This window comes from Delphinus delphis, chromosome 3 (genome assembly GCF_949987515.2).
Source record: "Delphinus delphis chromosome 3, mDelDel1.2, whole genome shotgun sequence".
NCBI classification, from domain to species: Eukaryota; Metazoa; Chordata; class Mammalia; order Artiodactyla; family Delphinidae; genus Delphinus; species Delphinus delphis.
The window spans coordinates 75,021,516-75,047,278 of record NC_082685.1 but is presented as its reverse complement, the minus strand read 5'-3'; the positions used below and the strand labels follow the sequence as shown (position 1 = coordinate 75,047,278).

Genomic DNA, 25,763 nt, shown 5'->3' with positions numbered 1-25,763 from the left:
TATAGCTCAATAAAGCAATAGAAAAATTAACAAAATCAAAGGCTGTTTCTTTGACTAGATAAATGAGATTGACAAACTCTAACAAAAGTGTCGAGAAAAAGAAGGTCGATAAAATTAAATATGATACAGAAAGAGAATGGTCAAATAAATACAGATACAACAGGAATATTAAAAAAATAATGAAAGATTACAGAAACATCTTACAATAGTATGAGCTTGATATATCAGGATTGATGACGTATCCTGCCCGTGTTCTCAAATGGCTGTGGGCTTAAGGTTTTATCTTTTCTGGGAGGGCCATGTTGGGGGTGTGAGGGTAGGGTTGGGGGGCAACAGCAATCTTTGAAGGGGCCTCAAAGGGAGAAGGAGTCCCTTTAGGCCAAATCTGCAGCAATGGGCAACCAGCAAACTGGGAAATTCCTAGCATTTCTGCCAGTGACCTGGAAGTTTTGGCTAACCTGAGTCCTAGCATTGTTACCATCTATAATGAAGCCCTAGTGGACAATAACCACTAGATGGCATCATAATGCAGCTAGCCAGGATGAATTTGAACTGTGCAACGCTGCAACTCTCGGTCCATGGTTATAGAAGCTTGTGCTGGACATTTCATTTAGTCTCACAATTAAACACCTCCTCATTCACATGGCTAATTTCTAATGTTTGCATTCTACTTATCCAATTATGGCTTTTTCTCTACTGTGAATGACTGTATGTGAGTGAACTCAAAATGTAGATGAAGTGGATACATTCCTTGAAAAATATAAAATGTCACAACTGGCACAAATATAGAAAACTGAAATAGAATCATACATATGAAATAAATTGAAATGGCATTGAACAAATTCCCCTCCCTGGAACCCCAAGCTTAGATTGTTTTACAGGTAAATTCTAAGAAACTTTGAAGAAACAGTTGTTTTCTAACCTACACTGGATATTCCAGACAACGGAAGAGAATAAAAACTGCCTGACTCATTTCATGGATCCAGAGTAAGAACTAAGCTTCACAGTGTGTCTATGAGCGCACCCTCTGCCAGGAGGGGCGGCTCCCTCAGCACCGGGCAGACATTGGAGCCTGGCCTTTGCCCACTGAGTCCAAAGATGTGCCACCACGGTGCCAGGTTCTTCCCGCTCCCTTCTTCCTCAACCTCCCCAGCAGACGAGAGCTCTGTGTACTCAGGATTGGAGACCTCGGCTGGTATGTGGAGACTCCATGTCACACCAGGACCTCCTGATTAGAGGAAACTGAGGCAGAGAGAAGGGATTGCACCGCTCCCTCCTAGGGCAGCTGGGTGAGAAAGCCCTTCCTTGGTCTGAGTTGAAATCTGCTTCCCTGGGGCACTCCCTGAGAACAGGACCTGCTTGAACCGCTCAACTGGGAAGGTAAACAACTGGCTGGGAAGAAACAGGGTCTTCTGATCTATCTGTGGTGCTAGGGTTAAAGACTGAGGTCTAAGGAGGTACTGGCTACCACACACTGGGGACCTGAAGCAGATGAAGGACAGACCAAGATAGTGAAGGGTCTTGACTGGAGGAGCCAAAGGCAGCTGGGTTAGCTGTTTAGTATACAGCTGCTGTGGCTGGATAGCACAGGATATGAACGGTGTTGGGAAGATCCCATATTAGCCAGAGGCTTCTCTGTTATACTGATATCATTTGTCTGTCAGTCCATATGTAGGAATTTCTGCAAGACAGACTGTATCTAGGAGTTAATTCATCCAAGACTATGCACATGCTCTATGGGGAAAAAATTAAAATGTAAAGAAAAGGCATAGAAGATGATCTGAATAAATGAAGAAACATTTCATGCTCTTGGATGAAATGACTAATATAATGAAGATGACAATTTTCCCTAAATTATCTATAATTCCAATTCAATCCTGATAAAAATTCTATTTGGATTTTTTGATGAATTTGATAGCCTTTACTTGAACATTTGTACAGGATAATGAAAGTCCACAAATAGTAAACCAATATCTTTTTAAAAATTGTAAACACATGAGATCTATGCTCCTAACAAATGTACGGTACAGTATTGCTAACTATAAGCAGAATGTTGTACAGCCGATCTCCCGAACTTTTTCATAGTAAGCCAATCTTGCAAAAGAAAAGTAAACGGAATAACATTCCCTGGCGGATGTTAAGACATACTACAAAGCCATAGTAATGAAAACAGTGTGATATTGATACAAGGACAGACAGATCGATCAATGGAACAGAATAGAGAGCTCAATGTGATTTGTATATTGATTGGAAATTAATGTATCGTCAAGGTGGCACCACAAGTCAATGGGGAAAGGAAGGATTGTGTAGTATACTACTGGATGAACAGGCACATTATACAGAGCAGAATAAGATTGACCTTGTTATAACACCATATACAAAGGCAGATTCCAGAAGAATGAGAGACCTAAATGTGAAAGTTCAAACTATACAGTTATTAGAAGAAAATGTACAATTTCTTTGTGATCTTAAGGTGGGGAAGGATTTATTAACTAAATCCTCAAATGTGAAATCTTTAAAAAAACAAAGTTGATTTCGATTACACCTGGGCAATGTTATTGTTGATACAAAGATTAGAATGTTAACGGACATGATAAATAAAGTGCTAATGCCAACAAGGGACTGATATCTGAAAACTATTGCAAATTAACAAGAAAGAGGTACAAACTGTAGGGGAAAATGGTGAAGTATGGGAAAAGAAAATTTACAGAATACACACAAAATTTTACAAGAACATATGCAAATAAAAGAATATACATTGTTTACGAAGAGGCAGAGAAATGCTGGTGGGCCATGGGGATTTACAAATATACATGTGAAGAGACAAAGGAGTTAATGAATAAATAAGAGAGGAGTCTGTGTGGACCAATAAACTGAGTCCCACCAACTGAGGTGTGTAATCAGCTCAGTCTTTGAAGGAGACCCAAAAAGAAAAGGAAAGCAAAAAAATTGAAGATACCTGTCTTTTTTAAAGCTCCAAACCCACCCCTTCTTTCTAGTTTTATCCCTTGAGGCTCTGTAAATATCTTCTCATTAATTAGGTAACTTCAGAGGCTGTCTTTTTTTTTTTAACATCTTTATTGGAGTTTACTTGCTTTACAATGTTGTGTTAGTTTCTGCTGTATAACAGTGAATCAGTTATGTGTATCAGAGGCTGTCTTGATGATTATCTGAAGTGATGTATGTAGGGTAGCTGGCACAGAGTACATACTCAAATGCTAGTTTCCTCTTCCTCACTTTAATGCTTTCTTTTTCATCGGCCTTCCCCCTACCAGTTCTTTATTTGAACCTTCAAAAATCTTTCACTGTTGGGTTCATTTCTCTCTGTTTTTCTCTATCGCTTTTGAAGCGTGGTCACCTATTCTCTCCTACGGGTGTGTCTCCTGATTAACCCTCTTCTGGAGATCTCATGTCTATGGATGCAGCCTGGGAGAGCACGAGGGGTTTCGGCAGCCACGTCACCCTGATGACTCAGGTGGAGTTACTGCCCCCCAGCCCTCCCTCCCTACCCCAGAAATCTATCACGGAACTCCTGCTGCTAACGCCCTTTCTCTCCCATCCTCTCCTTGTGCTATACTTTCTTAGCCCCAAGGAAAAAAGGTTGTGGATACCTGTTGGATTTCATTTTGTTCAATTTGCCCTCAGCCTTTCAATTGTGCTATCAAAGCAGCTCTCCAGGTTTGTATCATTCCAGAATTTGATGTACGTATTGGGTAGATTTCCATGGTGCTCCTGGGCAGAACAAGGACAAATTGAGGGATGGTACAAAATGCAGCTCTAACTTCAACGTAGGGAAAGCTTTGAAAAATCAGAATGGTCTCAACAGGGAACGGGTTTCCATGGAAGGTAGTGAATTCCTTGTCAGTGGAGATGTTCCAATAAAGCTCCCTGTGCTTGTCCCTTTCCCTCATTTAGTCTTCTTTAATTGGTTTGACATGGGAGCAGACATCAGATTTAAAGCTTAAAACTCCCCAGGTGATTCCAATGTGCCCCCAGAGCTGAGAGAGTCTACTGTAGAAAAAAAAATTAAAGTTATGAAAGTTGGGTCTGACAACCTAAAACTCTTCCTTTCATCTTGGGAATGATATTATTTTAACTTCCTATTTGGTATCGAGTCGGTGCTTAGGTGCTTTTTGATGCTGAACTCCTTTTCCTCCCCATATTTTCTTTCAACTAAGCTCTCCCCTGTGTCCACCCAGAACAGCTTTGTGGAAGGCAGGTGGCTGCCTCTCCTGTGGCCGCTCTTCCTCTTGGGTGCTGGTGTGTTTTGCTCCCTTTGAGATCAATTGCCTTAAAGTGCTCTGTTGCCCTCTCACACTGGAAATCACAGCACTTTCTCCAGAGGGAAAGTTTTCTGTAGAACTGGCTATTTTAAATAGTAGCACAAGATTGAAGAAAACACATTAAACTGTGAAAAAGCCATTGACAGTAGCCGTAAGTGTAAATTTTGTTTTTTGGGCCCATATGTTGAACTGGTTTAGAAAGCCCCAGATTCTTGTTAACTTAGTTGGAAAACACATTAAGGAATGATAACAGGGGCCTCCATTTAGGGGCGCTTGTTAATTACCTGCTTCCTGCAGAGAAAAGATGAGGTTGGGTGGAGGAAGGGCATAAGGGGAGAGAGAGAGAGAGAGAGACAGACAGATAGACAGAGACAGAGAGACAGACAGACAGACAGACAGAGACAGAGAGAGAGACAGACAGACATAGACAGAGAGAGAGAGAGAGAGAGAGAGAGAAAGAGAGAGAGAAATCAACTGCAGGATCCCAGCCTGTAATAGAGGTAATGACCTGAAGTCCCCTCATCACAGAGTCTATATCCTGTTTTTCTGTCAAGGGAACTTATCTTTAAATCTGGGATGCCCCTTCCCCTCTGTCCTTTTCAGACTTGCTGTCTGCTCTTTCCTTCTTTTTAGCTGCCCTGAAAGCACTGTGACACAGTGCCATTCTATAGAGTTAATTCTTATGTCTCTTGCCTCCTTTCAAGAAAAAGATCAGGACTTGACATTATGACAGGTCTCCTCAAAGACCTGTGAGAGGGTAAAGTTCTTTAAAATATAATCATTTGCTTCTAGGAGAATAGCAGCAATTCTTGTTCCCAAACTTTAACCTTCCAACCATTAAGTGTTAAATGTAAACAAGATAAACCTTTATATTGCCTTAAATACCTTCCTTTAAAAAATTCCCTCTCAGATAAATTTTCCCACCTAGTTTCATGGATTTCTTTCCTTAACCTGACAGTTGGCCATATTTACTCCTTCCTAAATTCTTTTGTTTTTAATTGAAGTATAGTTGATTTACAATGTTGTGTTAGTTTCAGGTGTACAGCACAGTGATTCAGCTCTCTATTTTTTCAGATTCTTTTCCCTTATAGGTTATTACAAAATATTGAGTATAGCTCCCTGTGCTGTATAGTAGGTCCTTGTTGGTTATCTATTTTTTAAAATTTTTGTTTATTTTTTAAAATAAATTTATTTATTTTTGGCTGCATTGGGTCTTTGTTGCTACGCCCAGGCTTTCTCTAGTTGCGGCGAGCAGGGGCTACTCTTCATTGCAGTGCATGGGCTTCTTATTGCAGTGGCTTCTCTTGTTGCAGAGCACGGGCCGTAGGCACGCGGGCTTCAGTAGTTGTGGCATGCGGGGTCAGTAGTTGTGGCTCGCAGGCTCTAGAGTGCAGGCTCAGTAGTTGTGGCATACGGGTTTTGTTGCTCAGCAGCATGTGGGATCTTCCCATTACCAAGGCTCGAACCTGTGTCCCCTGCATTGGCAGGCGGATTCCTAACCACTCTGCCACCAGGGAAGCTGCTATCTATTTTATATATAGTAGTGTGTACATGTTAATCCCAGGCTCCTAATTTATCCCCCCCATCCCCTTTGGTAACCATAAGTTTGCTTTCTATGTCTGTGGGTCTATTTCTATTTTATAAGTAAGTTGATTTGTATCTCTTTTTTTTAGATGGCACATATAAGTGATATCATATGATATTTTTCTTTCCCTCTCTGGCTTGCTTCACTTAGTATGATAGTCTCTAGGTCCACTCATGTGGCTGCAAATGGCATTATTTCATTCTTCTTTATGGCTGAGTAATATTCCATTGTACATTGTATATCTGTACCACATTTCTTTATCCATTCATCTGTCTGTGGACATCTAGGTTGCTTCACTCTTTCCTACATTCTTAAAATGGAGTGCATGGGAGTATAGTTTTTAAGCCACAAAGAACATTTTGTTTGTCTGTTACCTCACTGATAAGCACTTCTGTTTTTGCTGGGTCGGCTCTATTGAGCTAAGGCTGAGACGCGATCCTCTCCACTCAGCCATCTCATTGCCCTCCTGGAACCGAAGTTACTGCGCCACCCTTGGCTGGAACTCTGGATTCAGAGGAGGAGAATCTGAAGGATGGTAACAGGGACTTTGTAGTTATGGAATTATACCCTTTCCTTGAGTGAATAGAGAAACACACAAGCTCGTGTTTATGTTGGTCGTTTTTAACTCATATCCTTTTTTGGGGGACGTTAAAATGCTGCTCATGAAACACAGAAGTGCTAGGCTTCGACTGTGTGCCTTCAGCACAGTTGGCTGACATGCAGTGCCCAGCAGGCTTCCAGAGCAGAGGTCCCCACCATTTTGGCACCAGGGACCGGTTTCGTGGAAGACAATTTTCCTACGGACCGGTGGCGGGGGGTGGGCAGGAATGGTTCAGGCAGTAACGCGAGCCACAGGGAGCAGCAGATGAAGCTTTGCTTGCTGGCCCAGCGCTCACCTCCTGCTGTGAGGCTCGGTTCCTAACAGGCCACGGACCAGCTGGGGAGCCCTATTCCAGAGAACAAACCAGGATGATGGGGTTGAGGAGTTTCACTTTTGGCTTAGCTTTATTTGGCATTCAGAGATTTCATTTTAGAAGTTTGATGCCCTAAAGGTCTAGAGATGGATAAATGTTTATGGCTCCAGGAAGTTCTCACCGGTTCTGAGCTCCCTTATGAATCATTTGTGTGACTGTAAGAAGTAGGCTTAAAGAACTTCCTAGGCACAAGTCAGTACCCCTTGGCCTGGTGGAGGCTGACAATGTTGGCACGACCATGTGACAGATGCACCGCCTCCTTAAAGCTTTTGGGAGCCTTTCCTCGGTAGAAGGTGCTCTTACCCTGGAGAAATAGGGGCCATTAAATTAGGAGGAATTGTGGTGTCTTGGCCCAGCATCCAGTAAGAGGTACTCAGAGCAGCGCAGCTACCCCCCCCCCGGGTCCTGGCTGCCTGGAGCTTTCGGTTCACTTAAAAAAAACGACCAAACAAAATCACACACACAAATTAGCTCATGCTGAATGGGTGGCAGCTGACAGGAATCATGGTAGCAGATATGATGGAAATGAGTTTTATTAATTACATAATTTTGAACTATCTGAATTCAGCTAGTTACACCAGACCCATTTGATGAATCAAGAGATCATGAGTATGAATAATGCCTTGGTATACATTTGCTGTATTTCTGAGTAAAGTCCATGTTTATATGATAATCATTGATCTTCTCTAGCTACCATTATCAACAGTTCAAACAGTCTTCCCAATTATGTTTTTATTTTCGTGTGACCTACTTCTGAAAAAATGTAGATGCCTTTGGTCTAGGCTATGATGGTCTTGGACCTGCTCTGCCTGAGTTCCTTTTCTTTTGTCCTTCTGCTGCTGTGTTCTCTGTCACGGAGGGGCTGACCCATGAAGGCTGTGGTTTACCAAAGTCTTGTGTTTGCTAGCTTCTCACTGACCTTAGCCAGCAGAGGCACTGGTGAGAGCCCCAAGGGAGGCTGGGAGAAGCCAGGGTATCTTCCCTCCTCCCTCTGCCTTGGGCTGATGCTCTGGCAGCAGGTGAATTTATCACGCGGCTCCAGCTCCCACTGTACAGGCTCTCCGTGCTTCAGGCTTTGTTGGCTGACGGACTGTCCTGAGTTCCAGCAGTACCACCTCTTCTCTTTGTTCTCCACCCTAAAGGTGGTATTGGCTTCCTGTTGTTGCTAATATCTGGGTTATGACACATCATCACCTGTTCAACTCTCAGCTTCTCCATCACGTGTGTTACCCATTCTGTGCCTTCAATCCCCTCTGTTTTAAATACTTGCAGTGGTACCTAATCAACCTCCTCATTTTGTAAAGAGGAATTTGAAGTCCAGAGAGATAAAAGTGTGCTTCCGAAGGCTATCTGGAAGTCAAACTTCTAGCATTCCAAGCACTGACAATGCGGTTAAGAATCCAGCAGTAAGAAAACAGTAATTTCTTTGATGTGAGTAGCTATCTGAAAATTCTTACACTAAGGCCCAAACATCAGCCCCCCAAGCAGACACTCATTAAGCCTATTATTTCTGTTTTTTGGCAAACAGTTATTCAAGTTGTTGTCACTAAAATTCTCCTGGGAAACTGGTGCTTATATTTGCCTGGTGACAGCATTGCGCCCGGGCTGTTGTTTCATTGACTTAGAGCTCTCATAGCCTGGAATGGTGGTGAATGTGTCTCCCCAGGCACCTAATTTACTGTTAACTAGAGACTCGCCCAGTGGAATCTGAGTTGATAATTTATAGAAACACAGAGAACTGAAACCCCCAAACACGGGACTAAATAAATTAGTGGTTTCATTTTCCTGACACAATGAGAAGCCAGAAATGGGGAGTTGCCGGCAGTAATCCCAGCTTAACGATATCAGGGCTGAGACCTTCACTGTGGTGCTGGCCATGCAGGTCTACCGCTTAGATCTTCCTTCAAGGAAGAATTTGCCATCTTGAGAGACTCCAAACGCAACGCTTTCAGGATCTGCCTCAGCTTTTGATGCAGGGCCACACTTTTCCCAGGCAGCCCCCAAGTAATGACTGAGCATAGCAGAAGACACGTGGGCATGGCCATTCTCTCTGATATAGGATTCATCAAATGGACAGTTGGCTTTGCTGAAATTTTGCGAGATTTGCATCTTAATTCAAGGCTCCTCTTGTTCAATACTGCCTTCTTCTCCCTTTCCTCTCATAAGCGTGGTCAGATTTTCAAGTCAGAAAATCTGAAGGCCTTTGTGGCCCAATCCCCTACCCCCCTCCAATACCACTTTTGATCTTTACCCTCCCAATAATGCCAGAGTTGCACTCCTAACTCTGATTCAGTGTCTGCTTCCTGGAGGTCCTGACAGCGCTTCTCTTGGCCCTTCCCTACTATTTTTTAAAAATTAAATATAGCTGATGTATAATATGTAAATTACAGCTGTACAATATAGTGATTCACAATTTTTAAGGGTTATACTCCATTTATAGTTATTATGATATATTGGCTATATTCCCTATGTTGTATCCTTGTAACTTATTTTATTTTTCCATTAAAAAATTTTTTTTAAATAAATTTATTTAATTTTTGGCTGCATTGGGTCTTTGTTGCTGCGCACGGGCTTTCTCTAGTTGCGGTGAGCGGGGGCTACTCCTTGCTGCGGTACACGGACTTCTCATTGCGGTGGCTTCTCTTGTTGCAGAGCACGGGCTCTAGGTACGCAGGCTTCAGTAGTTGTGGCATGCAGGCTCAGTAGTTGTGGCTCACAGGCTCTAGAGTGCAGGCTCAGTAGTTGTGGCGCACGGGTTTTGTTGCTCCGCAGCATGTGGGATCTTCCCGTACCAGGGCTCGAACCCATGTCCCCTGCATTGGCAGGCGGATTCTTAACCACTGCACCACCAGGGAAGTCCCAAAATTTTAAAAAATTTTATATTGGAGTATAGTTGATTTACAATTTTGTGTTAGTTTCAAGTGTACAGCAAAGTGATTCAGTTATACGTCTACATGTATCTATTCTTTTTCAGATTCTTTTCCCATTTAGGTTATTGCAGAATATTGAGTAGAGTCCCAGATACAGTAGGTCCTTGTTGATTATTTTATATACAGTAGTGTGTATATGTTAACCTCAACCTCCTAATTTATCCCTCCCCTTCCTTTCCCCTTTGGTAGCCATAAGTTTGTTTTCAAAGTCTATGAGTCTGTTTCTGTTTTGTAAATAAGTTCATTTGTATCATTTTTTTATATTCCACATATAAGTGATATCATATGATATTTGTCTTCCTCTGTCTGACTTACTTCACCTAGTATGATTATCTCTAGGTCCTTGTAGCTTATTTTATACATAACAGTTTGTACCTCTTTGTCCCCTACCCCTATATTGCCCCTCCCCCTTCCCTTTCCCCAGTGGTAACCACTAGTTTGTTCTCTGTATTTGTGCATCTGTTGCTTTTTTGTTATATTCACTAGTTCGTTGTATTTTTTAGGGTCCACATGTAAGTGATATCGTACAGTATTGTCTTTCTCTGTCTGACTTATTTCACTTAGCAGAACATGGATCCAAATCCATCCATGTTGTTGCAAATGACCCTTCCCTTCTATTTACTTGAGGCTGTAGAATGGTGCTCCCACCTCCAGCGTCTCAGCACTGTGCCCATGCTTCAGCAGAATGCAGCACTACCAACTGATTCTGTTCTCCTTTTAGGAAATTTTACTGCTTTCATTTCTTAGGCCAGAACTGTGTCGTATAACTATAGCAACCACAAGGGAGGTGGGGAAACGTTTTTTGTTTTAGCTGAACATATCACAGTCCCAACAAAATTGAATTCTGCTACTGAGAAAGAAGAAAAGAATAGGTATTTTGTAGGCAACAAGTAGTTTTTGCCCCACTTTCTTTTCATTTCTGGAAAACATTTTTTTAAATTGAAACATAGTTGATGTATGCTATTATGTTAGTTTTAGGTTACTACATAATAATTTGACATTTGCATACAGTATAAAATGATCACCATAACTCTAGTAACCATCTGTCCATGTACAAACTTTTTACAGTATTACTAACCATATTCCTTATGCTGTATATTATATTCCTGTGGCTTATATATTATATAACTGGAGATTTGTTACCTCTTATCTTCTACACCTGCTTCACCTCCCCACCCCTCCTTCTGGCAACCACCTGTTTGTTCTCTGTGTGCATGATTCTGTTTTCATTTTGTTTTGTTTGTTTTTGTTTTTTAGATTCTACATATAAGTGAGATCAGGTGGTATTTGTCTTTCTCTTCCTAACTTATTTCACTTAATATAATACCTTCTAGGTCCATCCATGCTGTTGCAAATGACAAGATTTAATTTTTTTATGGCTGAGGAATATTCCATTATAATTTTGTAATATTCCACATCTTCTTTATACCTTTGTCTATGTCTGTCTTAGGTTGCTTCCATACCTTGGCTATTTTAAATAATGCTGCAATAAACATTGGAGTGCATATATCTTTTCAAATCAGTGTTTTTGTTTTCTTTGGATAAATACCCAGAAGTGGAATTGCTGGATTGTATGGTAGTTCTATTTTTAATTTCTTTAGGAACCTCCATACTGTTTTCCATAGTGGCTGCACCAATTTACAGTCCCACCAATGAGGCGTGAGGATTCCTTTTCCATATCCTTGCCGTTACATGTTATTTGTTATCTTTTTGATGATAGCCATTCTGACAGGTATGAGGTGGTATTGCATTGTGGTTTTGATTTGCATTTCCCTGATGATAAGTGGCGTTGAGCATCTTTTCATGTGTCTGTCGGCCATCTGTTTCTCTCCTTTGGGAAAATGTCTATTCAGGTGCTCTGCCCATTTTTTTAATTGGGTTATTTGTTTTTTTGATGTTGAGTTGCATGAGTTCTCTGTATATTTTGGATATTAACCCCTTGTCAGATATATTGTTTGAAAATATATTTTCCTATTCAGGAGGCTGCCTTTTTGTTTTGTTGATAGTTTTCTTTGCTGTGCAAAAGCTTTTTAGTTTGATGTAGTCCCATTTGTTTTTTATTTATTTTTGTCTTTGTTTCCCTTGCCTTTGGAGACATAACCAAAAAATTATTGATAAGATCAGTGTCAAAGAGCATATTGTCTATGTTTTCTTCTGGAAGTTTTATGGTTTCAGGTCTTACATTTAAGGCGTTAATCCATTTTGAGGTTATTTTTGTATATGGTGTGAGAAAGTAGTCCAGTTTAATTCTTGTTGCATGCAGTTGTCCAGCTTTCCCAACACTATTTATTTAAGAGGCTGTCTTTTCCCATCATATTTTCTTGACTCCTTTATTGTAGAATAATTGTTCATATACATGTAGGTTCATTTCTGGACTCTCCATTCAGTTCCACTGATGTATGTGTCTGTTTTTGTGGCAGTACTATACTGTTTTCATTATTATAGTTTTGTAGTATGGCTTGGAATAAGGGAGCATGATACCTCCGGTTTTGTTCTTCTTTCTCAAGATTGTTTTGGCTATTTAGGGTCTTTTGTGCTTTCATACAAATTTTAGAATTATTTGTACTAGTTCTGTGAAAAACGCCACTGGTATTTTGATAGATATTGCATTGAATCTGTAGATTGCCTTGGGGAGTATGGTCAATTTAACAATATTCATTCTTCCAATCTATAAGCATGGTATATTTTTCCGTTTGTTCGTGTTGTCTTCAGTTTCTTTCATCAATGTTTTCCAAGTACAAGTCTTTTACCTCTTTGGTTAGATTTATTCCTAGGTATTTATTCTTTTGATGCAATTGTAAATGGGATTGTTTTCTTAATTTCTCTTTTTGATAGTTCATTGTTAGTGTATAGAAGCACAACAGATTTCTGTATATTAATTTTGTATCCTGCAACTTTACTGAATTTATTTATTAGTTCTGATTTTTTTTGGTGGCATCTTTACGATCTTCTATATATAGTATTATGTCATCTGCAAACAGTGATAGTTTTACTTCTTTCTTTCCAAGTTGGATTCCTTTTATTTCTTCTTCTTGTCTGATTTCTGTAGTTAGTGCTTCCAATACTATGTTGAATAAAAGTGGTGAGAGTGGGCATCCTTGTCTTGTTCCTGATCTTAGAGGAAATGGTTTTAGCTTTTCACTGTTGAGTATGATGTTGGCCGTAGGTTTGTGATATTTGGCCTTTATTATATTGAGGCTATTCCCTCTCTACCTACTTTCTGGAGAGTTTTTACCCTAAGTGGATGTTGAATTTTATCAAAAGCCTTTTCTACATCTATTGAGATAATTATATAGTTTTTGTTCTTCAGTTTGTTAATGTGATGTTCACCTTATTGATTTGTGGATATGGATGCATCCTTGAATCCCTGGAATAAATCCCACTTGATCATGGTGGATGATCCTTTTAATGTATTGTTGTATTTGGTTTGCTAATATTTTGTTGAGGATTTTTGCTTCTATATTCATCAGTGATATTGGCTTGCAATTTTGTTTTTTTGTGGTGTCTTTGCTACCTGGTTTTGGTATCAGGGTAATACTGGCCTCACAATGAGTTCCTTCCTCTGCAGTTTTGGGGAATAGTTTGAGAAGGATAAGCGTTAACTCTTCTCTAAATGTTTGGTAGAATTCTCCTGTGAAGCCATCTGTTCCTGGACTGTTCTTTGTTTGGAGTTTTGTTTGTTTGTTTGTTTATTACTGATTCAATTTTATTCCTGGTAATTGGTCTATTCATATTTTTTATTTCTTCCTGATTCAGTCTTGGAGGATTGTGTGTTTCTAGGAATTTATCCATTTCTTCTAGGTTGTCCATATTTTTAGCATATAATTGTTTGTAGTAATCTCTTATGATACTTTTTATTTTGGTGATGTTTATTGTAACTTTTCTTTCCTTTCTGATTTTAGTCACTTGGGCCCTATCTTTTTTCTTGGTTAATCTAGCTAAAGGTTTATCAATTTTGTTCATCTTGTCAAAGACCAGCTCTTAGTTTCATTGATCTTTTGGTTTTTCAGTCTCTATATTTCATTTATTTCTGTTCTGAGCTTTATGATTTTTTTCCTTCTATTAATTTTGGGTTTTGTTTTTTTCTTTTTTTAGTTCCTTTCGGTAAAATTAGGTTGTTTATTTGAGTTTTTCTTGTTTACTGAGGTAGGCTTGTATTGCTATAAACTTCCCTCTTTGAACTGCTTTTGCTGTGTCCCATAGATTTTGGATCATTGTTTCCATTTTCATTTGCCTCCAGGTATTTTTTGATTGCCTTTTTGATTTATTCAGTGATCCACTGGTTGTTTAGTAGCCTATTGCTTAGCCTCCACATGTTTGTGTTTTTTTGTAGTTTTTTTCTTGTAGTTGATTTCTAGTCTCATAGCATTGTGGTCAGAAAAAATGCTTCATATGATTTCAATATTCTTAAACTTGTTGAGACTTGTTTTATGCCTAGCATGTGATCTATCCTGGAGAATGTTCCACGTGAACTTGAAAAGATTGTGTATTCTCCTGCTTTTGCATGAAGTGTTCTGTAGATATCTATTAAGTCCATGAGGTCTAATGTGTCATTTAAGGTGAGTGTTTCTTTATTGATTTTTCTGTCTGGATGATCTGTCCATTGATGTATGTGGGGTGTTAAAGTCCCCTACTATTATTGTGTTATTGTTGATTTCTCCCTTTATGTCTGTTAATATTTGCCTTATATATTGAGGCGCTCCTATTTTGGGTGAATATATATTTACAATTGTTATATCTTCTTCTTGGATTGATCGATGATCATTTTGTAGTGTCCTCCTTTGTCTCTTGTAACAGTCTTTATTTTATTTATTTTATTTTTTATCTTTTTATTTTATATTGGAGTATAGTTGATTAATAATGTTGTGTTAGTTTCAGGTGTACAGCAAAGTGATTCAGTTATACATATACATGTATCTATTCTTTTTCAAATTCTTTTCCCAATTAGATTGTTATAGAATATTAAGCAGAGTTCCCTGTGCTATACAGTAGGTCCTTGTTGGTTATCCATTTTAAATATAGCAGTATGTACATGTCAATCCCAAACTCCCTAACTATCCCTCCTGCCACCCTTCCCCCGGTAACCATAAGTTCATTCTCTAAGTACGTGAATCTGTTTCTGTTTTGTAAATAAGTTCATTTGTATCATTTTTTAAGATTTCGCATATAAGCAATATCATATGATATTTCTCTTTCTCTGTCTGACTTAGCTCACTCAGTATGACAATCTCTAGGTCTGTCCATGTTGCTGCAAGTGGCATTATTTTATTCTCTTTAATGGCTGAGTAATATTCCATTGTATATATGTACCACATCTTTTTTATCCATTCTTCTGTTGATGGACATTTAGGTTGCTTCCATGTCTTGACTATTGTAAACGGCACTGCAATGAACATTGTATCCTTTTGAACCATGTTTTTCTCCAGGTATATGCCCAGGAGTGGGATTGCAGGATCACATGGTAGCTCTCTTTCTAGTTTCTTAAGGAACCCCCAAACTGTTCTCCATAGTGGCTGCACCAATTTACATTCCCACCAACAGGTTCCCTTCTCTCCACACCCTGTTCAGCATTGATTGTTTGTGGATTTTTAACAGTCTTTATTTTAAAGTCTATTTTGTCAGATTTAAGTATTGTATTTTGGCTTTCTTTTAATTTCCATTTACGTGTAATACCTTTTTCCATCCCACACATTTATTGTGTGTCATTAGATCTGAAGTGAGTCCCTTGTAGGCAGCATATATATGGGTCTTGCTTTGTTTAATCCATTCAGGTACCTTATGTCTTTTGACTAGAGCATCTAGTCCATTTATATTTTAAGTAAGTATTGATAGGTATGTACTTTTTGCCATTTTCTTAATTGTTTTGGAGTTGTTTTTGTAGTTCTTTTTTTTCCTTTCTTCTTTTGCTGCCTTCCCTGTGATTTCATGGCTACCTTTATATTGTGTTTGGACTCCTTTTTCTCTATTTTTGTATCTATTTTTGTATCTGTTACGGGTTTTTGTTTGTGGTGACCATATATATATATATATATATATGTTTATTGTGGATAAAGATGATTTTTACTACTTTTGTCTTCAACCTTCCTACTAGCTTTATAAGTAATTGATCTCCTACCTTTACTGTATGTTTGCCTTTACCAATGGAATTTTTCCTTTTATAATTTTTATATTTCTGATTCTGGTCTTTTCTGCTCAGAGAAGTCCCTTTGACATTTCTTGTAAGGTGGGTTTAGTGGTGCTGAGCTCTTTTAGCTTCTGTTTGTCTGTAAAACTCTTTATCTTTCCTTTATATCCGAATGACAGCTTTGACAGGTAGAGTATTCTTGATTGTGTTTTTTCCTTCATCACTTTTTTTTTTTTGGCTGCGACGTGTGGCTTGTGGGATCTTAGTTCCCCGACCAGGGTTTGAACCCAGGTTCTCAGCAGTGAGAGCATGGAGTCCTAGCCACTGGACTGCCAAGGAACTCCCTCCTCTCATCACTTTGAATATATCATGCCACTCCCTTCTGGCCTGCAAAGTTTCTGCTGAAAAGTCAGCTGATAGTCTTATGGGAGTTCCCTTGTGTGTAACTAGCTGCTTTCCTCTTGCTGCTTTTAAGACTCTCTCTTTATCTTTAATTTTTGCCATTTAAATTACAGTGTATCTTGGTGTGGACCTCTTTGGGTTAATCCTGTTTGGGACTGTCTGTGCTTCTTGGAACTGGATGTCTGTTTCCTTCCCTCAGGTTAGGAAAATTTCCAGCTATTATTTCTTCGGATAAAGTCTCTGTTCCTTTCTCTCTCCTACTTCTAGGACCCTTATAATGTGAATGTTTATACTCCTGATGTTGTCCCAGAGATGTCTTAAACTATCCTCATTAAAAAAAAATTCTTTTTTCTGTTCACCTTCAGTGATTTCCACTACTCTGTCCTCCAATTCACTGAGCTGTTCCTCTGTATCATCTGATCTACTGTTGATTCCTTCTAGTGTATTTTTATTTCAGTTATTGTATTCTTTAGCTCTGTTTGGTTCTTCTTCATATTTTCTAGCTTTTTGTTAAATTTATCACTATGTTTCTCTATTCTTCACCTGAGTTCGTTAAGCATCTTTATGATCATTACCTTGAACTTTTTATTGGGTAGACTGCTTATCTCCACCTCATTTAGTTCTTTTTCTGATGTTTGTCTTGTTTATTCATTTGGAATATATTTCTCTGTCTCCTCATTTTGCCTAATTCTCTGTTTATTTCTATGTATTCAGTAGATTGGTTATGCTTCCCAATCTTGGAGAAGTGGCCATATTAGAGACATACTATGGGGCCTAGCAGCACGTTCCCCTGTGGTCTTCAGAGATATATGCTTTAGGAGTACCCTTATGTGGGCTGTGTGGGCCCTTCTTTATGGTGGGGCTGACTGTTGTGGGTGTGCTAGTAGACAGGGTTTGACCTCCACACCCCCCAGCCAGGTTGGCTGCCAGGCTTACCTTGTGCAGTGGATGCTGACCTGCTTGTGGGTGGGGATAAGTCTCAACATGGCTGGCTGTGTGACCTTGTGGGTCCTGGGGCCAGTGTTGGCTCTCTGATGGTCAGGACTGGGTGCCTACTAGGCTGGCTGTGGGGCCAGGGAGGCTCGGGGCTGGCACTGGGTGGGCCGGTAAGTCCCTGGCACTAATAATCTAGCAGATGGACTCCAAAGTGGTGCTTACCAGTTCCAGTGTCCTCATGGTAGAACGAGCTCCCCAAAGTGGCTGCCACCAGTGTTTATGTCCCCAGGGGGAGTCCCACTAGCCTCTTGCCTCTTTGGGAGGCTCTCCAAGATCAGCAAGTGGGTCTGACCCAAATCCCTTTCAAATTACTGCTTCTGCACAGGGATTTGGAGTATGTGAAATTTTGCATGTGCCCTTTAAGCTATTTCCCAGAGCCCTCTGGCTCTCCCATATACAAGTTCTGCTGACCTGCAAAGCCAGTTGTTCTGGGGGCTCATGTTCCCAGTGCAGGAGCCCCTGGCTGGGGAGCCCAATGTGGGGTTTGGAACTCTTGCTCCTTGGAGGGAACCTCTGTAGTTGTGGTTATCCTTCCAGTTGTGGGTCACCTGCCCCAGGGGTATGGCTCCTGAGTTTACTACATCTCCACTCCTCCTACCCATCTCATTGTGATTCTTTTTTTTTTTTTTTTTTTAACTTATTTATTTTTGGCTGTGTTGGGTCTTCATTGCTGCGTGCGGGCTTTCTCTAGCTGCGGCGAGCGGAGGCTACTCTTCGTTGTGGTGCGCGGGCTTCTCATTGCGGTGGCTCCTCTTGTTGCAGAGCATAGGCTCTAGGCACGCGGGCATCAGTAGTTGTGGCACGTGGGCCTAAGTAGTAGTGGCTCACAGGCTCTAGAGCGCAGTCTCAGTAGCTGTGGCTCGTGGGCTTAGTTGCTCTGCTGCATGTGGGATCTGCCCAGACCAGGGATCGAACCCGTGTCCCCTACATTGGCAGGTGGATTCTTAACCACTGTGCCGCCAGGGAAGTTCTCATTGTGATTCTTTATATATTTAGTTGGGAAATCTTTTCTGCTAGTCTTCAGGTCATTCTCATCAATAGTGGCTCTGTAAATAGTTGTAGTATTGGTGTGCCCATGGGAGGAAGTGAGCTCAGGGTGAGCTCACCTCTTCCTACTCCATCATCTTAGCTACACTTCCTCATTTTGGGAAAATCTTGAGTTTATGAAAGCAAAATGTCTGTTGATAATATAGATGGTAGTCAGGTGTGAGGAAGAGACAGTTGACCATTGGCTCTTTGGTATAGTTTGGGGAAAGGTTTTTGCCACTGGAAAGCAGAGGAAAGAAAAAATGATGAGTCTCCATTAGTAAGTTCATGATTATGACAGGAATCTTTTGGTCTAAGCTAATAACCTTCTTTAACACATAAGGAAATTGAGGCCTGGTGAGAGTAAGCCTTCTTACTTGAAGTGTTTATTGAGCACCTATGAGTATATGTTGTAAATGCTTGGGATTCGTTAATGAACAAAACAGAGTTCTCTATCTCAGGTGCTAAGGCCCCACCAGCAGGGGCAGGATGGGTGTTGGAAGCCAGGTGTCTTAAATGCCCATTGCTGTATTGCTCAGGGCCAAAAGGACCGTAGCTTTAAGGTTATTTAAAATTCATGTAATGTAACTATTATGACTGGAAACCATCAGAGGTTTGCCTGGTTGATTTGAGAGGTATTGGGAGATTATGAAACAATCCTTTTGCCTTGTGAATCTGATTGACCTCCAGGCCACTGATAATATCTGCTGACTACCTCCCATATCCCAACCCCCAATCTTGTCTTGTCTTTTTCTTCTCTCAGGTTTTTTTCTACCCTGTAAAGGGGAGGGAGCCAGAGCTGACAGAGTAAGTCTCATTTCTCCTTTCAAACAATACTTGAAAGGGAAATAACCCATTTGGTAGGTAGGTAGGTATCTTTAGGAATTTGCCTTAAGTTGACAAGTTACTTTTGAACAAAATGTGAAAAAAGGGATTGAGAACTATTTTGAACAACCATACCTAAATGTTCATAACAAAAAGTTTAATTTGTCACATTCTTTTTGGAGAAAGATATCTTTTCTAATGATGCTACCATTATTTAAAACACTTTGGAATTCTTCCTATCTTACTGGTTTTGGAACCACTTCATAAGTTACACAAGAAAGTTGGTGTCATTACTTCACAGGAAGATTCCAGGTGATCAAAAGGCCATTTACCTTATTTTCCAGATCTGGCTCTGAATGTCTTTGTCTATTCTCCAAATCAAATCTACCCATAAATGATGAAAAGTTTGTCACCACCGAGTCTATGTCATAAACTAAAGTTTATGTCATAAACTAAAGAGGTGTTCAGAAGTATTTTGAATAAAGGTGATATTGTTGGAGTAAAGTTATAGACTCCCGAGGTGTCTAGTTGGAAAAGGTGTACCCTTTATTTTGTCAGGTATTGAATCACCTACTCTATGAGCAGTCCAAATATATATTCAGGTAATCTTCCCTATTCAAATCTAAGTGAATATTTTTTAAAATTAAAAAAATTTAAACTATTTTATTGAATGAAAGATTCTTTAAATTCTACAATGCTTTACAATTTTCAAAAGTTTCATACACATGATTTCATATAATCTGATAATAACCCCATATTTAATCCCCTACCCCTATAATGCCCCTCCCCACTCCCTCTCCTCACTGGCAACCACCAGTCCATTCTCTGTATCTGCTAGTCTGACTTCTTTTTGTTTTATTCGCTAGTTTGTTGAATGTTTTAGATTCCACACATAAGTGTGGAAATCTTTACTTAACTTTGTTCCATTAACATTTCTCATTTTTTAATGAAACACCTGTTAATATCCTTCAGAACATTAGTTTGAGAGACATACCATTAAACTGATTCTTTATTTCTATCACAGATTGAAGGGGCTGTTCTAGAATTTGATGAAGTTAAGAAATGTTATACAGTTAAACATGTCCATTCCCAGCTTGTAAAAATATTCCAGAGAAGCTAATTCTAATGCTAGAATCAGAATCTGGCAAGGATTAAATGATGTAGAAGTTGGCAAGATGTTATGCTGTAGTAATTAAAATGTTTTTCCATGTTAAGCACAGATCATTTTCAGAAAACGCTGAGAAGTATTTGTTTTGAATTCCATGGAAAATTAAAGAAAATGTAATTATAATATACTCAAAGTGTGCTTCAATTTTGAATAATTTCTCTAGGGATATTATATAAATGTAGTATTTGATCTATTGCTTCAAGATAATATTTATTGCTGCTGTGAAAAGAGAGAGAGATTTATAGTAATGATATCAGTGTTATTTTACATTAAATACACTAATGTCAAATTGGTTATTACCAGAGTCAAATTAGCATACCAGGAGCACATGGAATGGAAACTTCTGGAAATGAAGACTAAAAACAGCCATGGGAGCTGGCCCTCCCTTCTGTAATTTCTGTATAGCATCATTCCTCCTTGGAATCCCCACTCTTCCCCAGTCCCACCACGCTGTTCTCCCTGTCTATGTGGATTGACGTATTGTCCAAAGCCTAATTTATCACAGTTACCACCTCCTCCATGGAGTCTTTTCTGATCTTCTCCAGGGGCCTGTTACTGCACTGGGGAGTTTTGTATTTCTGTTTGTCTTATGGCATTTCATTTTGCCTTGGTTATGGTATATGTAATCTTGTCAAGAACCTTTCATGCAACCCACATGCCACCTTGAAATCCTTGTTTGCATCTCTTATATTTAGCCAACACACAGCTAGTGTCCAATATTTATGAAGTGAATAGTGAAAAAAAAAAAACCAAACACCCAGCTACTTCCTGTAAGTACTCTCATATTGAGAGCAACTGGTAAAAACAAAATGGGCATCTGAGGACAGTCCCCTCATTGTTCTGTGTTGGCGTTAGCATTAATTGGTCTCCCCAGGACACCAGTTTGTACTGGAGAAAGAACTTAAAGTCTGTAATTTCATCATTGTGTCTCTAAAAGTCAGTTCTAATTTAGCCAGCAGAATATTTCTCAGTATTTCTGTGGCAGGGACTGTTTTTTTTTTTTTAGTGTGTTATCTTAAGATGTGTAAATTCTTGGCAGCTGTCTGGATTAAATAAATAAACAAGAACAAAGGATGATATGAAATAAGAACATTTAAAAGGTCCATTACCTCTTGACTTTGAGCAATTGCCTAATTACCTCAAGTTCAAAGCTAATTTATGGAATTCCACATAATAATGACTTACATTTGTCTAGCGATAGGAGGTTTCTAGGGTGCTTTCGTCTGTGGCATTCATTCAATCAATCAACTAGTCAGTCAATTAACAAATTAATCCTTCAACAGACATTTCTTTAGAGCCTATTACATAACAAACATTGGCAAGCATGGTTTGGGGATTTCTAAAATAAATAAGACAAAGGTACTGCCCTGTAAAAGTCTTCAGTCTGGTGAGGGTAGACAGAAATATAGACAAGTAAATGAGGGAATTCCCTGCTGGTCCAGTGGTTAGGACTCTGTGCTTCCACTGCAGGGGGCCCAGGTTCCATTCCTGGTCGGGGAACTAAGATCCCCCCACAAGGCGCACGGCCAAAAAAAAAAGCAAGTAAATGACGGAAACGTTGTGATCAAAGCTTGTATACACCTCAGTGGTGGAGGCAAAGGTGGCAAGTGGGCCATTCTCATTAAGGGAGGGGGAAAGTGGACAGGATAGCATTCATAGAGGAGCAGTCATTGAGTGAAGTCTTATCTGATTCTTACTAGTGTCACTATTATACATGGCTTACAGTTGAGAACCTGACTTGGGTGTGAAGCATCTTCTCTGAGGTGACTCTGCTCTTAAGATTTCAGAAGCAACTTGCATCCCACTGCACAGCATCTCTCCTGCACCCCCTGAGATTCCTGGAGTGTGACTCTCATGTTCTAGTAGTGATGAGAAAGGGAAGGTAAAGCCAGAGAGCCTGAAAATCTCTGGCTTTATGCCAGAGAGGATTATGTTTATGCAAAATGAGCTTGGTTCCCAGAGTAAGAAAAACAACTTGATTGAAAATGTTATTCATCCATAAAGAAAGGGAGAAAGCCAAACCCAAAGGCAGGGTTTAGAGCTGGAAACAATGGCTTTGTTAAGATTTACAGGCCTGTGGGATTTCTCAGTTGCATAGGGTATTAAGGAAGGTTATTTGAAAAATATTCAAATTACTTTGACATCGTTTTCCCTAGGCAATATGGAAACTCACTTTTTGGTGGTTGGGCCTCTTTAACAGAAAACTTCGGAGGAAATGAGGTTTAAAAGGATGACCCACTTCTTCTGCTGTCACCACCCACAGACTCCAATTTAATTTCTTCCTTATTCTGTTCACTATAAGTCACTAGTTTTTTTCATGGGCTGGATGCTTCTCTCTAGTCGTACTTTTGGTGTGGGTGGCCACATTTCACTAGGTTGGTGGCATATTGATTTGTATAAAGTGCCTTAAGAAGACACCCACATTCATTTAAGACAACAGTGGCAAGAATAACTTAATATTGGCACATATTTTCTTTATTCTCTGAAAGAAAGCTTAATATCGGATGTTAGAATGTAATATCATACAGAGATTTCTAATATGAGCCAGAACGGCCCAGATACTGTGATTGAAGGAGATTTGGTCTTTTTCTTTTCTTTGCCTTTGTACTTCATGTCATCACATAAGAATTAGGAGCTGGAGTGATACATTTTATAAATTATTAAATTGTAAATTTAATAATTAAGGAAGCAGGTATTTTAACTTACCTGAAAACAAAGTTCCATTACTCCAATGGACTAGGTGGCCCCTTATTTTTATAGTAGAAAATGTTAGAAAATGTTTCAAATACTCTCTTTTGGCCCTCACAAGAACTCCAAGGGGTGGCATATGAAATCTTTTTAACTGCAAATTTTTTTTTAACTCATGAGAAAACTGAGACCCAGACAGGTTAAGGCTAGGCGCTGGCTAATAATAATGCTTTTTGGTGTATCTTCTGGACTAGTGTTGCTTAGTTCTGTTAAAAGATAAACTGAGGCATATTCAAATTTTAAGAGTTTATTTCAGCAAAAATTGATTTGAATCAAGCAGCACCGAATGGGAAATGGTTAGGATGCTCCCCATACGGGAGCTGGGAGAAAGACTTCTGTAGAGAAGATGCAGGGGAAGCAAAGCGAGGGAATTATCTGATTGGCTGAAGCAGTTGCATTATTTGGAAAAGCTGAATTAGCTGTCTGCGATTGGTTGTCCTTAGGTTTCACTTTCTTACCCTTGAGGCATTACAGGCTTAGGTTTTGGTTTGCTTATGTAGGCTAATGTATTAGAGCTGCCTCAGTCTAATGGTCTCCTTGTTTAATTGGTTTAACCATTCTTTATATTATATTGCTTCTTTGCAGAGAAATTGTCTCATGGACACACACGGTGCCTCTAGTCCTGACCTGCTATTTCTCAAACGTGTGTGATTAGTTGCAAGGGAACCTTCGTGAGAAAATGCATGATTCTTTACCAGCCCATCCCACTTATAGGAAAAGTAATACAAATCATATACCCCAGTGGTACAGTAGTTTGAATTACTTTAATATACAAAGAGCAGCACATAATTAAATTCTAAGAATCAAGAATCGTATTTCTTTTACTGGGAACACCTGCATCAGAAGAGCTTTAGTCTGGATGAATACAGCCCACTAGGGATCCTCGTTACAACACTGTGTGCAGATTAAATTGTAGAGAAATAACAGAAGGAGGTGGTATTACCAATGTCAACCCATTTTCTCAGGCCACGCTAGCCTGGAGTTTTCAAAGGGGTCACAGCAATGGTAATAACCCGTATTTTTAGCTTTTTATCTCTTTGGCTATTACAAATCTCCATGTCCTCCCCACCCAGCCCCAGCGGAGTCCCACGGGTTGTCTCCTACATGCGCTCCAGTTCTGTCCGCCTCCTGTGGGTTCCATGATGCGTTCCCTTCCTCCCCCGCTTCAGCCCCCTTGGTGGTAGGCTGGTTGCCCTCATAGGGGACACAGATTTTGCTCTCAGTTGGGCAGCCTCCCCTGGTACCGTTCTTGCCTCTGCCTCTGATTTCTCTCTTGGAGTTCTTGATGTGAGCCGGGCAGAAGCAGGACATGCAGTCTTCCCCCTTTTGGGATATGCATGGATCTCATAGCAGGGCAGGATTGTTAGTATGCCTTCTCTTTATTTTTAGATGGACAGCCTTCTCTTTTTAGCACTTGAGTCCATGAGGGTAGGTAGGCCATGGACAGAGCTGGGGAACATTGAAACTGTATTAAGACCCTCACCTTGTCCCCCCCTTGGTTCCTCATGAAAACACTTATTAGTGTTCTTTGGCAGACGTTTATACCTATTAGCTGCCAGAGGAGCCCAGAATTTCAGCACAAAATAGAGCCTAGACTCAAGCTTAGGGGACCCCAAATATCAATATTTGTGTTCACCCTGGGGCTGATTTTTTTTCCCTTCTATTTTTCTGTGCTCTCTTTCTTGTACTCTTGGCTTCTGTTTCTTTGGTTACTTGAAAAAATTTTTTAAATCTTAGTTGTTGAAGTGAAAACTGCTTTGAAAGGCAGAACACCCTAGGTGAGATCTATCTCCCTGATGGAAGGGAAAGAAATGAAGGAGACCCACTGAAATAAAGTGAGTATTTCCAATCAGAAGAGGAATATTCTGCCTCCCTCAGTGGTGAGTGACACCAAATCAGCTGGAAAGGGCTCTCATTCCTAGAGCTAAGGAATAAGGAATCTGGAGCTCACTGATACTGTACATACAAAACAAAACAAATCTAAACTGCGATATAAAAGCAGCGTTTAAAATTAACCAAGGGAGGCAGAGCTTCCTGGATTTGGATTTGTGGGTGGCAAGTATCTGGGTGCACTGCCCTTATTTTACTGACCAGAGTGAGGTAAATAGTCCCTGCTCTGAATTGGGATTTTTTGGGGGAGCCGTTCTCTTCCTTTACATTCCCAGCATCTTCCTAAACCATCCTGAGTCCACGTCTTTTCTTTATTCTCATTTTATTGGAACCTCAAAGAAGATCAGAGGTCACCTGACAATTTGAACTCTGTTTGTAGGAAGGTGTTTCTCAATCAAGACAACACTTAAAAGGCAGCATGACCTGGGGAAAAGAATGTAGTCATCTGGGTATCAGGAGACCTGGAATCTTCTTTTCTGATAACTGTGCCACCTTACCAGGGAAGCTCCCTTCTCTACCTCTCATCCCTGCTCTCCCTGTCTACATCCGTCAGTCTGTTTCTTTGTAAACAGGTTTTATCTACGTGATCCCTCTTTCTCTAAAGTTCTGAGTATATAATTTTTTTGGGGGGGTGGTATGCAGCCCTCTCACTGTTGTGGCCTCTCCCGTTGCGGATCACAGGCTCCGGACGCGCAGGCTCAGCGGCCATGGCTCATGGGCCCAGCTGCTCCGCGGCATGTGGGATCTTCCCGGACCAGGGCACGAACCCATGTCCCCTGCATCAGCAGGCGGACTCTCAACCACTGCACCAC

At 40.1% G+C, this 25,763-nt stretch overlaps 1 protein-coding gene across 1 annotated transcript in view; it reads left to right on the top strand.

Moving 5' to 3' along the window:
• Positions 1-25,763, top strand: part of FAM170A (family with sequence similarity 170 member A) — a 55,762-nt gene that overhangs the window by 10,244 nt on the left and 19,755 nt on the right. The gene's annotated exons all lie outside the window — the stretch shown is intronic.